Below are 17,489 nucleotides of genomic sequence, written 5' to 3'. Positions count from 1 at the left end.
AAAATCGATGGCACAATGGAAGACACAGTTGCAGATCAATGGTGAAAAGCTGGGAGAGGTTAATATCAAGAGAGGAATATTTCAAGGAGATTCATTATCACCATTACTATTTGTTATTGCACTGTTTCCTCTGTCAACAATACTGAATAACTCAGGACATGGTTATCAAACATCAAAAACATCTGCTAGACTATCCCACCTCCTTTACATGGATGATCTGAAGCTGTATGGAAAAACATCATCTGAAATAGAATCGCTGCTCAACACTGTCCGTATATATAGCCAAGATATTGTAATGGAGTTTGGCTTGGACAAATGTGCCACACTTACTATCAAACAAGGAAAAATAGTGAAAACTGAAGGAATCAAGATGCCCCACGAAAATAACATTAAGAGTCTGGATGAGGAAGAATACTACAAATACTTGGGTATCCTTCAAGCTGACAACATCAAGCACACTGAAGTCAAGAAAAAGATTAGAGGTGAATACATCAAGAGAGTGAAGAAGATCTTAAAATCCAAACTCAATGGAGGAAATACCATAAAGGCAATCAACACCTGGGCAATCCCAGTCATTAGGTACACAGCTGGAATAGTGGACTGGACTCAAGCAGAACTAAAAGCAATGGATAGGCAGACCAGAAAAATAATGACAATGAATCACGCCCTTCATCCACGCAGTGACATTGATAGACTTTATCTACCAAGGCAAATAGGTGGGCGTGGAATGCTACAAGTACATCAGATGGTTGAAGAAGAAAAAATGGCTTTGGAAGAATATCTGAAGAACAATGATGAAGATGCACTGAAATTAGTATATCAGGAAGGCTTACTAACTACTGGAGAGACCAAACTGGCCTACAAGAAAGACCAAATGAAGAACAGAATAGAGGCATGGGAAGACAAAGCACTACATGGCCAATACATGAAAAAAATAGCTGGGAAAGCAGATAATAATAAAACCTGGCAATGGCTAAGAGCAGGAAAATTGAAGAAAGAGACCGAGGGACTAATTCTGGCTGCACAAGACCAAGCCTTAAGGACAAACGCATACAAAGTCAAAATTGAGAAGACAGCAACAGACAGTAAGTGCCGCCTATGCAAAGAAGCTGAAGAAACAGTGGACCACTTGGTAAGCTGTTGCAAGAAGATTGCACAGACTGATTACAAGCAGCGGCATGACAAAGTAGCAACAATGGTGCATTGGAAGATCTGCAAAAAATATCATTTGCCTGTAAGCAAAAACTGGTGGGATCATAAAATAGAGAAAGTCATAGAAAATGATAAAATTAAACTGCTCTGGGACTTCAGAATTCAAACAGACAAGCACCTGCAACATAACACCCCAGACTTAACAATTGTCGATAAGAAAGACAAAAAAGTCTGGATAGTGGACGTGGCAGTGCCTGGTGATAGCAGAATAGAAGAGAAAGAACTGGAGAAGATAACAAAATACAAAGACCTACAAATAGAAATAGAAAGACTGTGGCAAAAGCAAGCAAGGGTAGTACCAATAGTAATAGGCTCCTTGGGTGCAATCCCAAAACAACTGGAGCACCACTTGAACACCATTGGCATTGACAAATTCGCTATTAGTCAATTGCAAAAGGCGGCCTTATTAGGAACTGCTTCCATCCTGCGACGATACCTGTAATACCATCAAACATCCACATCTGCCTATCCCAGGTCCTGGGTAAGGACTCGATAGGTAGACAAAATACCAAATCCAGTCTGAACATCTGGCTGACTGTGCGATGATTGATGATAATAATAATAATAATAAAAATTGGAAGGGATCTTGGAGGTCATCTAGTCCAACCCCCTGCTCAGACAGGAAACCCTGTACAAATGGCTGTCCAGTCTCTTCTTAAAAACTTCCAGTGCTGGAGCATTCACCACTTCTGGAGGCAGGTTAATTGTTCTAACTTGTCAGGCAGTTTCTCCTTAGTTCTAGGTTGCTTCTCTCCTTGATCAGTTTCCATCTGTTGCTTCTTGTCCTGCCTTCAGGCACTTTGGAGAATAGCTTGACTCATCTTTGTGGCAGCCCCTGAAATATTGGAACACTGCTATCATGTCACCCCTCATCCTTCTCTTCATTAAATTAGACAAACCCAATTCCAGCAACCGTTCCTTATATGTTTTAGCCTCCAGTCATCTTTGTTGCTCTTCTCTGTACTCTTTCTAGAGTTTCAACATCTTTTTTATATCATGGTGACCAAAACTATTGCTATTGTAACAGCTATAGGAACAAAATCTTACAAATTTGAATGTGCTTTCTTCTCCCTCACTTTATCTTTCTGTGAACTAGGGGGAGGCTCATCAGAGATATTTCATAGTGATTCCTGATGTTCTTGGAAATGGAAGGAATATGTTCAGGATGATATTGTGGAAAATGGTTGCCCTTGTTTTTCTGCTTTAGCCTGACGTGGAAACCATACATGAGCAATCCATGATCTGTTCCACAGTCAGCCCCTCACCAAGTTACACCAACTGCCAATTTCAGATTGAACTGACCATAAAACCCATCAACCTCCTCTCGTTTTCATTAATGATGGAGCATAAACTTGGATAAATATTACATTAAAGGGTTATTCAATAAATCTAATACTATACATATTGTTCAGTCATTGGTTGCATTGTACCCAAATATTATTCTTGTTATCTCATTCCTGACTATAAAAACAACATCACTCCTTCTCTGTTTTTTACGTCCTGAATAGTAAACAGTATGATTTGATTGAATCAATCAAATTGAAGCTCAATTTCACTGATGCCTGTCAACGTGTAGTTGATTCATTTCATCTTTCACTGTGCAGAGTTTTTCCATATTCATGTTTCTTTTGTTTCACATTCTGGAAATGGATCTTTACAGCTTAAAATTTTCTTTTCCTCCATGGTTACACCTATACTAGGGTTTTATCTAGCCCTGTCATAAACAAGTTTTGCACTCCAAAAGATCCTCAGCAATTCCTCAGAAGGATGTTGAATGCCCTAAAGACATTTCATTATTAATCATTTTATAGCATCTATCCAGTGGTGGGATTCAGCCAGCCCACCAGTTCAGCAGAACCAGTAGCTAATTTTTTGTTGCCCAGGCCCAGAAGAGACTTCTGGAAGTGGCATCAACACAGAGAACCAGTTGTTCACATATTTGAATCCCACCACTGCATCTATCCATGTGTGTGTGTGGGGGGGTGTCATTTCTATCTCCTACGCAGTACAAAATAATGTCTTTGCAGTTGCTACATCTACTTCCTTTGCTGCTGCCCATATAGGTGTGGGCTTGCTTTAGATAGGCAGCAGGGATGATCTTCATATATTTGGGTGACCATCTTGGGAACATATATTCTTGGCATATATTCTGAGAATTCTTTGCTCATCAGTCTTCGTCTCTTCCCTTCCCTGAAGCAACACATCAGGTCTGATGATATCTAATAACTAAATAAAGGTAATCCTTGACTTACAACAGTTCATTTAGTGACCATTTGAAGTTACATTGGCACTGAAAAAAGTGACTTATGACCATTTTTCACACTTATGGCCATGTAGTATCCCCATGGACATGTGATCAAAATTCTGGTGCTTGGCAACTGACTCATACTTATGAAGGTTGTAATGTCCTGGGGTCACGTGATCCCCTTTTATGACCTTCTGACAAGCAAAGTCAATGGAGAAGCCAGATTCACCATGTTACCAAATTAACAACTTCAATGATTCACTTAACAAGTGTGGCAAGAAAGGTCATAGAATGGGGCAAAATTCACTTAACAAATCTCTCACTTAGCAACAGAAATTTTGGGCTCAGTTGTGGTCATAAGTCAAGGACTACCTGTAATATATTAAAAAAATCCTAAGGTTTTCCAAACATTATACTGGAAGGAAAATGAGGATGAAGCTTCTCTTCTGTGCCTGATACTTTTAAAACACGTACACAATACAATCCTGGACAAAGCAGTGAACATTCAGTCCGTAATATGATAACTTGATGCACTACCACTTTTTTACAGTTGTGAATCAGTTTCCCAAATGGTACAAGACAGATAAAAATAATTAGTGGCCTGAAGCCAATGAAGCCACTCAGGAATTGCTGGAATGTGCTAGAATATACTATTCTTTTTCAAAGCTGTTGTCTGTACTCTTTTTCAACCTTCTCGCAGTAGTGAAGAGTTGTCAATGAAGGTATAAATAAAGTGTTGAAGAAATGCCAGAATGGCCTTGTATACATGGATGTTCAATATACATTAAACACAGATATTTCAAAGAGTGACATCATGTGATTATGTGTCAGTGTCGCTGGATAATAGTAGTGCTGAAGTTTAAAACAAAGATTTATTTTGAAAGTGTTATGTCCTGGGCCAGCAGGCACAGGCTGCACGGGCAGACCATGTGGATACCCAGGACAAGAAAGGCTGCTCCCAGCCTTGGGTACACACACATGGTGGGAAAAGATCCTTTTCAATGATTGGCCAGCAAGGTATTGTGCAGGGGGGCTATAAAAGGGGGCTGCATTATTTTAAAACCTGTTCTGTTGGTGTTTGCAATAAAGGAGAACTGTTGGAACTCGTTGCTTTGTCTCAATGCCTCTTTTCCTGAAACAGAACAGAAAGCATCTATAAATTCAGATTATAACCATGAAATAGATATTGACAGTTCCATAGGAAGTACTGACCAAGGGTCTCTTACACATTGACTTGTTTGTCCCAAAGCCTCCCAAAAACCCATATTGACACATCACATAGTGACAGCATTCCTTTTCACCTATTAATTGTACAAATAGCACTTCATGTAGTTACCAAAGAGCAAGAATACAAACATATCTAGGCTCTGATCCTAAAATACTGTGCAATCAATATCAGAAATGTAGAAGGCTATGGTTGTAGGACCTTCTTGTGGAAGTTATTCACATATCTTAATCTTATATAGAGATGGACATGGTCATACAGGGAGTCTACATTGCAGTAGTGGAAAATGTGACCTGCAAGTGAACCAGACCAGTAGTGTATTTAACATCAAAAGCAGGTCCAGCAGCAGGATTTCATCCTTTGATAATCTTACAAGGAAAAAAAGAAAAAGAAAGAAAAAAAGAAAGAAGAAAGAAAGAAAGAAAGAAAAAAAGAAAGAAAGAAAGAAAGAAAGAAAGAAAGAGGGAGGGAGGGAGGGAGGGAGGGAGGGAGGGAGGGAGGGAGGGAGGGAGGTGTCAGACCCTGAGAGGCCTCGCCAACCGGACTGGTGGAGTCGCTGCCTGCTTACCTCTCCGGTGAGGCCCTGTTCTCCGTGCTGCCACCCTACGTCTCCCAGCGCCATTGTGGCTGACTGCCGTCCTGTAGCACTGACATCATTGGGAGGCACTGCTGACGTCATCAGGGGGCGCCCAGCTCCATTTGCTGCTCTTTGGGCTTTGCTCCTCTTGGACTGTGGGCATCCTAGCCTCGCTGGGTCTGACAGCATTTTGGCAGACTACGAGGCCAGGCGGCAAGGGGAAGGGACTGTTATTGCCTGAGCTATTGGCAAATGGCCTTGCATGGCCGAGGGTGTATCGGCAGAGGGGGAGGAGGCACAAGGGTGCGGTAGTAGGCAGGGGAGGGGCTAGGCACTCAATGGGCGCTTCCTTATAACACCACCCTAATCATGGCTTGTTGAGTCGGGGCTGGGCCAGGTAAGGGTGGGGTCTGGTGTGGGTGGGGTATGCTTGTTGTATATAAGGCACTGGGAGCAAGCCACTCCCAGTGCTAACTTTGTTTCCATATAGCGAATAAAGCTATTGGTTGTTTAACATTCCTGGTTTTTGGCTTTCATTGGAGCTCAAGCAGGACAGCTTAACAGAAGGAAGGAAGGAAGGAAGGAAGGAAGGAAGGAAGGAAGGAAGGAAGGAAGGAAGGAAGGAAGGAAGGAAGGAAGGAAGGAAGGAAGGAAAAAGTTCATATCTACCTCACCTAAAGGTCTTGCAGTTTAACTTATATTTCATTAATTTATTTATTTTGGCACTAAATTTAGAAACCCATTATATAAGCATCTGACTTTATGCAGTAAAGTGAGATGTCTGTAGTATGGGTATAAGACAATAAATGAAGAACTACTTAACTCTACAATTAGGCCTTGAGCCAGTCCTCTAGTTTTCCTTTTTTATTTTCTTTTAAGATCTTAAAAATGATCTTTCTCCCTATTCTCATGATACATGGGGCTTTTGAAACCCTTATGGGTTTAAACAGTGTGCCTAGTACAGGGGTGTCGAACTGCTAGCCCATGGGCTGGATGCATCATACCGAAACCGTGCCCACCCCATTGCCAGCAATGGCAAAAAAGCTGTGATACATCGCGATATGTTACATGACATTATGAGTTTGACACCCCTGACCTAGTGGCTCAGATATTTCTGTATGGCTTTATCCCTCATCAAGTAGGAAGGGATTGCATGCAAAAGGTCATAGAATATACAGTTAGGAAGTCCCATTTAGACCTTTAATCCAATGTTCAGTGCATAATCTAAGTTAGCTATCCAAGAACAGATGGCTGTTGAGCTTGAACATAACCAACAAAGGGGAGCTAATTTTGCTCTCTTCAGTTGGTTTCATTGTCCCCCATGAGAACCTAGAACTTTTGGGGCTTGGATAAGAGTATCACTAACAGATACACATAGATACACAGATAGGAACACACAGAGAGAGGCTGATTTTTATAAATTGGAATGTCTTTCTCTTTTGATCATCAGAAATAACACTGGGGAAAAGAAATAACTAAAATGGAAGGTAATAGCAGCTGTAATGGATGCTTATACAACTGAACAACGCTTACACAACTGAAGACTTGTTAGCTCAGGGACAAATTGAGAGGTATTTGCTGATGAAAATTGTTGAACTATCCAGAGAAACATTCTAAAGATCCAAAAATGAAGAGGTGTCCCAGGACAGATACTGATAATTCCCAAAAGGATAAAAAAAGGATAGATGTTCAAACCTTGGCTAGGCACAAAGAAAATTGTCATCAATCACTGTAAACTCTTCATTAACTCTAAAAATAGGAAATAAATAAAGTTAAAAAATAAAATATCAAACAGATAAATTAAACTCATATTGTATTCTGCAAATATGCTGGCTTTCTTGATTAAAAAAAAAAAGTTCTTCCCTCTTGCTATTTACATTACTTATCCACTCCTGAAAGGAAGAATTAAACACAATAGAAGGCAATGCAGTTAGTCTCCTTGTCAAGTTAAGAAAATGAAACTGCTTATGCTTCTTACTTTAATATGCTTCTTAATAAGAAGATTTTTTAAAAACCCCAAAGAGCAACCTTTATACTGTATCATTCATCAAATGCTATACATCAAGAGACTATCCCAGTCAGAAAATATATTGATGGAGCCAGTTTGCTAGCTAACAAAAGAAAACCAGCTGTTTCCAATGAACTGTTTTTATTATGTATTATGTCAAAATTAACACAATAACAGAGCTGGAAGGAGTTGGAAGCATTCTAGTCCAACCCTCTGCTCAAGCAGGAAGCCCTATATCATTTCAGACAAATGGTTGCCCAATCTCTTTTTAAAAATCTCTGGTGTTGGAATACTCACAACTTTTGGAAGCAAATAGTTCCACTGATTAATTGCTCGGTCAGGAAATTTCTCCTTATTTCTAGGTTGCTTTTTTTCTTGATTAGTTTCCATCCATTGCTTTTTGCCCTGCCTTCAAGTGCTTTGGAAAATAGGTTAACCTCCTCTTCTTTGTGGCAGTCCCTTAGATATTGAAATCTTCTGGTTCAGGCCCCTGAGAATTGTCCAATTTGTCCATTCCTAAAGCCATCATTGTCCACGTTGAATAGTTCTTGCCATTAGGAGTTTTTACCTAACATTCATCCAGAATCTGCCTTCTGTCTCTTAAGTCCATTATTTCTGCCCACTGAAAGAATAGGCAATCTTTTTCCATGTGAAAACAAGGTTCTTTAAAAGTGCTATCAGTTCCACACCTACCAATCTTCTTCTCTCTAAACTAAATGTACCCATTCCCTTCCATTTGTCCTTGCAAGCTCCCCTGAGTTTATTATCCCTCATGGTTAGAAATAAGACAATGGAAAGACAACATAGAAATGACTCTAGAGAATCATTGCAGTCAAACAGTGAATACTGAGCTAAACAGATGATTGGTCTGCCCTGATGCAGAGAAGTTTCTTTCATTCCTATAAATTACAGTAAGATGTAGATACAAAACTGCAAGCAAATCCCAAAGTTTTCAGGCTCTGTGTGATTCTATATTCTATAAGTTAACATATTTATCTGATTGCATGGAAACAAGAATGGACATGTTCCCTTTAGTAGAAGAGAAAACAATATTTCCAATTAGTTACTGTAAGCAAAGTCATTATTAATATAAATTAGCTACTAATGATTTAGAAATTGCCATGTGAGATAATGATCTTTTTGTATTTTGTCTGATTTAATAAATAGACTACCTTGAATCTAGGAGAGCTGTTTACCTCCCACGTTCAGTTAGCCTAATTAAAGTAACCATTATTAAAGTCCTGTTGGACTTTGTTTAGCCTCCCAGGTGTTGTTTGGCAGCATTTTTACCAATGTTATTTGGCAGTGTTTTGCCAAATTGTCTTACATCTTCCACGTTCTTCCATTTCCTTCAATGATTTATTTCATCTGCTGAGATATGAGGCCATCTTGGAAAAAAAGAAGGAGGCATAAGAAAAACATGATCAGCATTGAATGAATTAACTTAAAATCAACAGAAAAAGATGGATACATTCTGAGTATAGATTTTATTCTGGAAGCCCCACCACAGATGTAATCATTAATTCACTTTATGAATAATTATTCACCATTTTAACTTCATGCTGTTTGAAGCTCAGCCAAATACATATTTAATATATCATATAACTGTTGCAAAGGCCAATATATAGAGATGTAAATATAGATTCAACATTTTGAATGGTTAGATTGATTTTAATTCTACGATTAGAATGTTTTCTTGTTTTTAACCATCAGATCTCGGCTTGTGGTTTTTGGTGAACGCTCCCATTGATTAAGCACTACTTGTAATCAATGCCCCCATCATGGGAATATTTGTATCTGGGTTTTTCTATTTTATTGCACAAAATAGCACTAGTTTTGTGGCAAAGATAGAAAGGATGTCTGCACCTCTTTAATGAATACTCTCTTCAGTGTGACAGAAATCCATAACACTGCAGCACTTCCTAGTTTTACAACTTAGAGTTGCATCTGAAAGTTACTTGCATCAAAAACACATTATGATACTATGTAATGCTTTGTTTTTGTCTTATGTCAACACTTTCTTTTTTGGAATTAATTTGTAACATTAGATCATGGGCTCACGCTGAGGCTATCATTCTTTTCTGAGCAATATTCCCCAGCTGGTATGAATGGCAAAAATGCTGTGGATCCTGATTTATAATAAATGCAGCAAAATTACTGCAGTACTATGATGGTGGAATTGCAATTTGCATGTATCTTTCCAAAACATTTGACAAACCCAAGCTTATTTTTCCTAAGTGACTGACTGGCACGTTGCCTACATTGGAATAGTTAGCTATATATAAAAAGCAGATTTCCTAAATCTGAATATCTGTAGAGATAACATATGTGTAAATGTGTGTATATATGCATATGTACATCTGTGTGTGTGTGTGTGTGTGTGTGTGTGTGTGTGTGTGTGTGTGTTTGCATGCACATATAAAATATAGGTTTCCTATATCCCACCATTGGGAGTAATCAATATGACACACAGTTATCTTAAGCTTTGCTCCACTCATCTGCAGCTGGATAGGCAAGAAAGAAATAGGGTATGTGATGCACCACAGCCACCATATTTCCTCATAAGCTCATGACATGTCCAACTCTCATATTCTACATTGTCAGGCTAACTTTCTAATAACAAGATGCTGAGAGCAGGTGCTAATTTAAATTTCCCAAAGAAGGTGGGGCAACTGGATTGAGTCAGTATCAAGGAGAATATGATTTAATATATCATATAGAACCCTAGAAAGATAACTGGAGATTTGGAAAATAGCTAGCAACTAAAATAGAACAGATACAACCAGCTGCTGTAAAGAGATGGTTAGTTTTAGGAAAGAAAGAAAAAATTGGCAGTCAGTCACAAAAGAGACTGGATAATATTTATACCGCTGAAGGCTCATTGGTTTCAGAGGTGTCTGAAGTCCATGTTGCAGAATGGACCAAGATTTTTAAAAGTGTGCTGAAGACAGAATAGACTGAAGAGGACTGAGGACAACCACTAACACAGAACAATATTGAAGGATGCCAGCAGATGATAGAACAGAAGATGGAATCTACCACCTAGAGAAAAGCCAATTGCCAAATCATCAGAGAGAAAATGGAAAAAAAACCTTTTGCCATACATTTCTTGCTTTATTCTAGAACAGTGGTGGCAAACCTATGGCATGTATGCCAGAGGCGGCACTCAGAGTCCTCTCTGTTGGCACACGCACCACCGCCGCCAGCAGCAGGTCCATCAGGCCACCACTGCCACCTGAAGCAGGAGCCCCACCCAGCACAAAGGAGGCAAAGTGGCTAACTAGCAAGCTCGAGTAGAGGTGGTAGAGCAGAGGTCACCGATCACTGTCGATTGATGGACTGGAAGAAAAGGGAGGGGGAAGCATTTTACATGCATGCATGCGCACAGGGCCACGAGCATCAACGCACTGCAAATGGGGCAGGGCTAGTGCCTGCATGATACTCACTAGTCCTGCCCTGTTCTTATGTGGTGCAGCACCTTGTATCTGCACCCCGTGGCATGGCGGCAGCCGTTTTCCGCCTTGCAGGATGGTGGCCTATTTTTGTGCCCCCTGGTTTTGCGTGCCACAGGCAGCACTCAGAAGAGCCTCCCTGACACCCCCCCCCCAAGGGCACCACAATGCTGACGCGGCCCTGGCACTTTGCAATAAATACGTGGGTTCTGGGTTGCGGTTTGGGCACTCAGTCTCTAAAAGGTTCGCCATCACTGTTCTAGAAGGAAGACACAGACTCTAAAACACAGTAGTATACATGTACATTAAAGCTTGTTCAATGGGCTGATTGGGGGGAAATGTAATATTCTCCACCTTGGTAAGAAAACAAAAAAAGGCATAAGGATACTATGGGAGAAAAACTGAATTGGCAGCTGGATGAGAAAGGATCTGGGTGTTATTGTTGACCACAAGTTAAACATACGCTAGCAGTGTGATTCAGTTGCTAAAGTGGTACCTTAGAGTGCATTAGTGGGATCAAGTCCAGATTATGGGAAATAATTGTTCTTCTCTTTGGGGGGGGGGGAATGATCTCAAGAATGCTTATATAATGAAAAATAGAAAACTGAATGATTGTAATTAGGATGATGGCATGAAGGAATCAGGAGAAGTAGAACAGTAACCAAAGTTAACAAACAAACCCATGTTAAACTTAAATAATGAAATGCAGACATTTGAACCAAAATATAAGATGACACATTGTTCTGGTTACAGTTAAATCAAGGTGGCAGTGCGGACATAGAGAGCAGGTTGAGACAAATATTACAAAGTAAAGATTTCAGAGACTGATAATAAGAGCATGAAGCTATGAAAAATCTTCTTAAAATCAATAATAAAATCAGTAAAATGATATTATGTTAAAATAGTTAAATCTTTCTCATTAAAGTTCCCCAAATAACCTTTTTATGGACAGGCAGTGTAGAAACATTTACCTTGAGCAACTCAAACATAACAAATAGCTAATATATTTCACACCTTGAAGTCAAGATTCAAAAATATTTTGGATTGTTATATCCTTGAAAAAGGGGAATTGCTTTTAGAAGTGTATGAAAGATATTATTTATTTCTGCTTACTTTTTAAACTTTTATCTTATACCAATGACTATCAACTCTTCTCACAGTTTACAATATAACAATTAAAATTAAAACCAAATATCTTAAAAACAAATCAAAACCACTATTTAAAGTCTTTTAAGAAACCAATGAAAAAACTACTTAAAAAATTAATTTTTAGAACTCGCTTAATTAAATTAGAGCCCTTTGCTCATCAAGAACAATTTCCAAAACCTCTCACTGGTCCAGAGAGTGATATTTTCAGAATTAAAAAATAAAATATTTTTCTTTCCCTGAGTGTCTTACTATTTTTCCCTATAATTTTCTTTTTAAAAAAATCTTAGAGAAATAATGAGTTCATTTACAACTAAATGGTCATACTGTTCTTTCAGTGAGGATGGCAGAAAAAATTATTGGTAGTTCACTTCCTTCTATTCAAGACATAGCACATAAACCAGGGTATTCATACTTGGCCCTTTTATGACTTGTGGACTTCAATTCCCAGAATTGAAGGCACGCTAGCTGAGGAATTCTGGGAATTGAAGTCCACAAGTCATAAAAAGGCCAACTTTGAAGACCCCTGATATAAAGGATGCTTGAGCAGGGTCTGCAGGATTGTCTGGGATGCTACATAGTCTCTTCACGACCTGTTTTACTTGTTACCTTCTAGAACACTGTTGAGTCCTTCGCAGAAATGTAAGACACGAGAAGCAGTTGTAGTTCTCAGTTTTCTTTATTCTGCGTTCAGCTTACAAGTAGATGGCTTCAGCAGCTCCCAAAACCTCTCAGCTTCTTATATAGACATTTCCCGGGTCAATGCGATACTTTTCCCGCGCCAGCACCCGCGCATGCGCACGGCGCTGGCGACAGCCTGTCTGGTCCCGGGCAGCTTTGCACCTGCCCGGGACTGCCTGCAAACTCCCCGAGCCGTTTGCAAGGCTCGGGACATAACAAACACAGGTCGGCAACCTGCGGCTCCGGATCCTCATGCGGCTCTTTGAGCCTTCCCCTGTGGCTCCCAGCCTCCTCTGCCTTTGCAGAAGAGAGACAGAGACAGAGAGAAGCAATTGCGCTTCCCTTCTCTCTCTCTCTCTCTCTCTCTCTCTCTGTGTGTGTGTGTGTGTGTGTGTGTATGTGTGTGTGTGTAAAAAAGAGTGCACTCACAGTGTTCTCCGAGGAGCTGAAAAGCTGACTGGGCCGAGCTCCTCCCTTTGCTGTGTCTCTGCAGGAAGCAGGAAGGGCAGGAGAGAGCTAGCTAGCCCAGCTAGGCTGACTCAGGAATTCTGGGAGTTGAAGTCCAGGAATCATAAAAGAGACGAAGTTGCCTTCCCCTGAGCTTGTTGGACAACAGCTTGAAGCTTGCCAAGTGAGCAGCAGATAGGAGAGGGGGGAGAGAAAGAGAGAGGGAGGGAGGGAGGGAGGGAGAGAAAGAGAGAGGAAAGAGAGAGAGAGAAAGAAAGAGAGTGGGGGAAGAGGAGTGGCAGACCAAGGGCAGATAGAGAGGGAGGGAGAGAAAGAGAGACAGAGAGAGAGAGAGACCCTTTTGACATCTAAAATGAAGATAACACTGCATATATCCTTTTTTTTACCTGTGTATGTATGTGTGTGTATACACACACACACACACACACACACACATATACATATATACATATATACACACACACACATACATACATACACACACACAAACACACACACACCTATAATAAAGGTAAAAAAGGATATATGCAGTGTTATCTTCATTTTAGATATCAAAAGGGGTTTGCGGCTCCCAGTGTTTTGTTTTTGGTGGGAAACGGGTCCAAGTGGCTCTTTGAGTGTTTTGGGTTGCCTACCCCTGTTCTAGAAGGAGGCTCTGTGGTATCCGAAGCAGACCATCCAGATTCAGTCACAGTTTTGTTCCATACAGTATTAACCTTGTGAACTCTCTTGTGTGTATCTATATAGCATGTGTATATGTGTTTTATGTATATAGATATATACTTTTTTTTGAGAACTCAGAATTTCATTTTTAATATGTGCCAGTGTATTCACAGCAAAAAAGCTTATGTTATCTTGTCTTGCCTTGCCTTGCCTTGCCTCGCCTCGCCTCGCCTCGCCTCACCTCACCTTATCTTACCTTACCTTATCATCAAACAAGTCCATTTTGCCATCTCTGCTAGTTCCGTACTATTCACCAAACCATTCTTCCGTTTTGATATTTCCATTTTTGTGCATATAGAAGTCTTGCTAGAGTGATCATATCTAAAATTAATATTTCATGGTTCTTTTCTTATTGTCTGTCCATTAGTCCCAAGGAAAAAAAGTTCTGGTTTCAGTGAATATTACTCTTTAAAAGTCTTTGTATCACTGTAGATATTTAAACCCAAACTTTTCTGACTTTTTTAGAAGTCCACCAGGGACAGTAAAATTACTCTTTATATTGCCCACATTTCCAGCATAACTTTGAAGTGCCTTTATACATTCTAGATAATTTTTTCTGGAGTCATATACTAACAGTTCATCATTTGTACATAATTCAACTTGAAATTCTCCTGCTCCTTTCCAAATGTTCTGTTGTCTACTTTATATCTTTCTCTTAACTGTGCATTGAAAAACCATTGAAAACTAAATCCTTTTGCAGCCAGTTGCTCTCTTGGTTTTATATTATATTCTCGATGCTCTTATTCAAAAACTCTCAATAAGTTAACCATTTCTCTTTACCTGCTATTAATTTCCTATAAAATGTTTCTTGGACTGAGACCCAAAAAGGCATTTTCAGATGCAGTCTGAACTTATATCTATTCCATGTTTTCAATATGGTGCTTCTAACATAGTGATTTTTAAATATATTAACCTTAGCTTTATTGTTCTGTAGGAAAACCATACCATCAAACTTCACTTTTGTCTTCTAAGTCTTAATTTTTTTTATTTCTCAGCAGCACCCACTCTTTCATCCAAATCAAACAGCTAGCTGCAAAATACAACTTCAGATCAGGAAATCTTAATCTTAATTTCTCTGCATCCTAGAGGACTTGGTATTTAACCTTTGAACTTTTTCCTTTACTATACAAACCTAGATATATCTTTCTGCCATTGTTTAAAATGGTGCAGCAGTTGTAAAATAGTTTTTTATGTATTTTTCAAAACCATAATTCTAGGTAGTACATTCGTTTTTATCACAGAGATTCTCCCCAGTAACAATTTTTAATTTCTCCCATTTTAAGTTATCCTTCTTGATTTCATTCTATCTTAACATAATCGTTCTGAAATAACATAAGTCTTATTAGTCACAATAATACTGTAATTTTATAAGCCACTCTGAGTCAACTTTGTGTGAACTGGGCAGCCATATAAACTTGTTTAATATTTGTTTTCTTTTTACAACCCTGTTATCCCTTTCATCTGGGTGGAGTCAGGGTGAGTGAATGGAGCTGAGCTTTTACTTGCCGGATGCCCTTCCTGACGCCTATGTGGAGTTCGCAGCAGATATTTTCTCTTTGCGCCCTGATAAAGAAAAATTTTCAATCATTTAACCTTTCAAGTGGGAGACGAGCGTCTTGACCTCTAGGCCACCACACTGCTCAAGCCACCTTTGTGTGAATTGAGCAATCATATATATTTGTTTAATAAATAAATAAATAAAATAATATGCCCAAGTATTACACTTTTTTCGGTATCTGAATTAGTTTTTTCTACCAGTTTCACTTGATTTATCATTATCATATTCTTTGTTATTGTTTGGTTATTAATTTTAAAGCCAGCTTATTTATTTATTCATCAAATTTATTAGCCACCCATCTCACAGTTCAAGCAACTCTCATGCCCCAAAGTTGTTGTTTTTTTGTTATTTCTTAAAACACAAAGATATCCTCCATACACATACATACATACACATAATGAGGGTTTTGCTTATCTACAGCCCTCTTCTCTTCCACTTTAATTTTATCTGGCTAGAAGTACAGTTCTATGCACACTAAGCCTTTATTCATTAGTCCATTATAGCATCACTGAATAGCTTGGCAATCCCATGTTGACTGTGTAACATTCCCCAGGCCCATGATTTATGCAAATGTTTTATATTGTTTCCTATACCACAAGGCACCTGCAGATGCAAAACACATTACATTATGGACAGTTCATTTTAATGCTAGCAGCTCATTCCATTTGCCATGGTGAGAGTGCAGAAATAATAGAAAGATCTGTCTACTTGAATATATCCTTGCATGTTTAACTTAGATTCTTTTGCAGCTTCTACAGCTATTGATTGCATTTTAGTTATGTGTTTATTTTTTGCATTACTTTTTCTTAAAGAATTTCAAAATAATTAATTGAACTACCATTAACTTACGATTATGTCAAAGAAATCAACAGTGATTACCAATTAATGAGACACTTGTGTATATATTCCTGTATAAAGCTTTTAATTTTTTCCTATTTACAATAAAAATATACAACAGAATCAAAATGTAAAAATTTTAAATCAAAATTTTAATGATCAACAATTAAAAGCAAGGTCAAATTATTTTTGCAAACCTTATTAAAATGTACAAAATGTTAATGTATTATACATTTTGTCAGCTGCATACAACTACTAGGCAATCTTTCTCTAAGATTGAATCAAGATTATGCATCTTTCAGCACTAATATATGCCTTTCTAATTTTGGCATCAATAGGAAGGTGGTTAATGCTAGCAGATCCTTCAAATGAAGCTATGTAAGTGTTCTCTATTCCCATTGTTTTTTGTATGATTTACTCCCAGATAAATGTACCTAATAATAGGGCTTTATGGGTTGGGCAAACAGTAAGGGAGCATGTAAGAAAAAGTGCATTGCAGTGTAATCTCCACCTGTTATGTATTTGCCTGAATTGTCCCACTCAAGTATGAATAGCAATAGCACTTATATATCACCCAATAATGCTTTACAGTACATAATCAGCATATTGCCCCCAATGATCTGGGTCTCATTTGGAAGGATGGAAGGATGAGTTAACCTTAAGCCTGTCAGGATCGAACTCCAGACTGTGCAAAAAGCTTGCCTGCAATGCTGCGTTTTAACCACTGCACAACCAAGGCTGAAAGTGTTGAACTCACAATAGCAGCACATTAGGGTGGAGCAGATTAATAAACCAATGCCATATAGATCTACAACTATTTTTACTAGAACAACTACAGTCTTAGGCTCTTCTCTTTAGTTGTTTAGAATGGACTTAACTCTGCTCATTGCCTTGGTAGCACTTCTTCCTCCTATCCTTCAAGGCCATTCCCTATGATCTCTACAGTGATCCCCATTTCATGATTTTGGCATCACTGAGGTTAGGAACAAACACTTATGGTTGGGGTTACAGCAGTGGTGAGATTCAAATATGTGAACAACCGATTCTCTGTGTGGATGCCACTTCTGAAAGTCCTTTCTGGGCCTGGGCAACAAAAAAAATAGCTACCAGTTCTGCTGAAGTGGTGTGAACCGGCTGAATCCCACCACTGGGTTACAGTATGCCAAGAATTTACTAAGTGCCACATCACCCTGCAAAATAATAAAAATCAATACTCTTAAGCAATCACACCCTACAAGGCTTTCATATAAATTGATAAATGTCACTTGAATTCTCCATGAGTACTTCCCATTTCTGTACACTGACCAGAATAAAACAGAATTGTTTTAGCCTTTTCTAAGAGCCAACTTCTACCTCT

This window comes from Crotalus tigris, unplaced genomic scaffold, assembly GCF_016545835.1.
Source record: "Crotalus tigris isolate CLP2741 ecotype Arizona unplaced genomic scaffold, ASM1654583v1 scf7180000017536.10889498, whole genome shotgun sequence".
NCBI classification, from domain to species: Eukaryota; Metazoa; Chordata; class Lepidosauria; order Squamata; family Viperidae; genus Crotalus; species Crotalus tigris.
The sequence above is the reverse complement of the archived record's forward strand: the minus strand, read 5'-3'. Positions refer to the sequence as shown.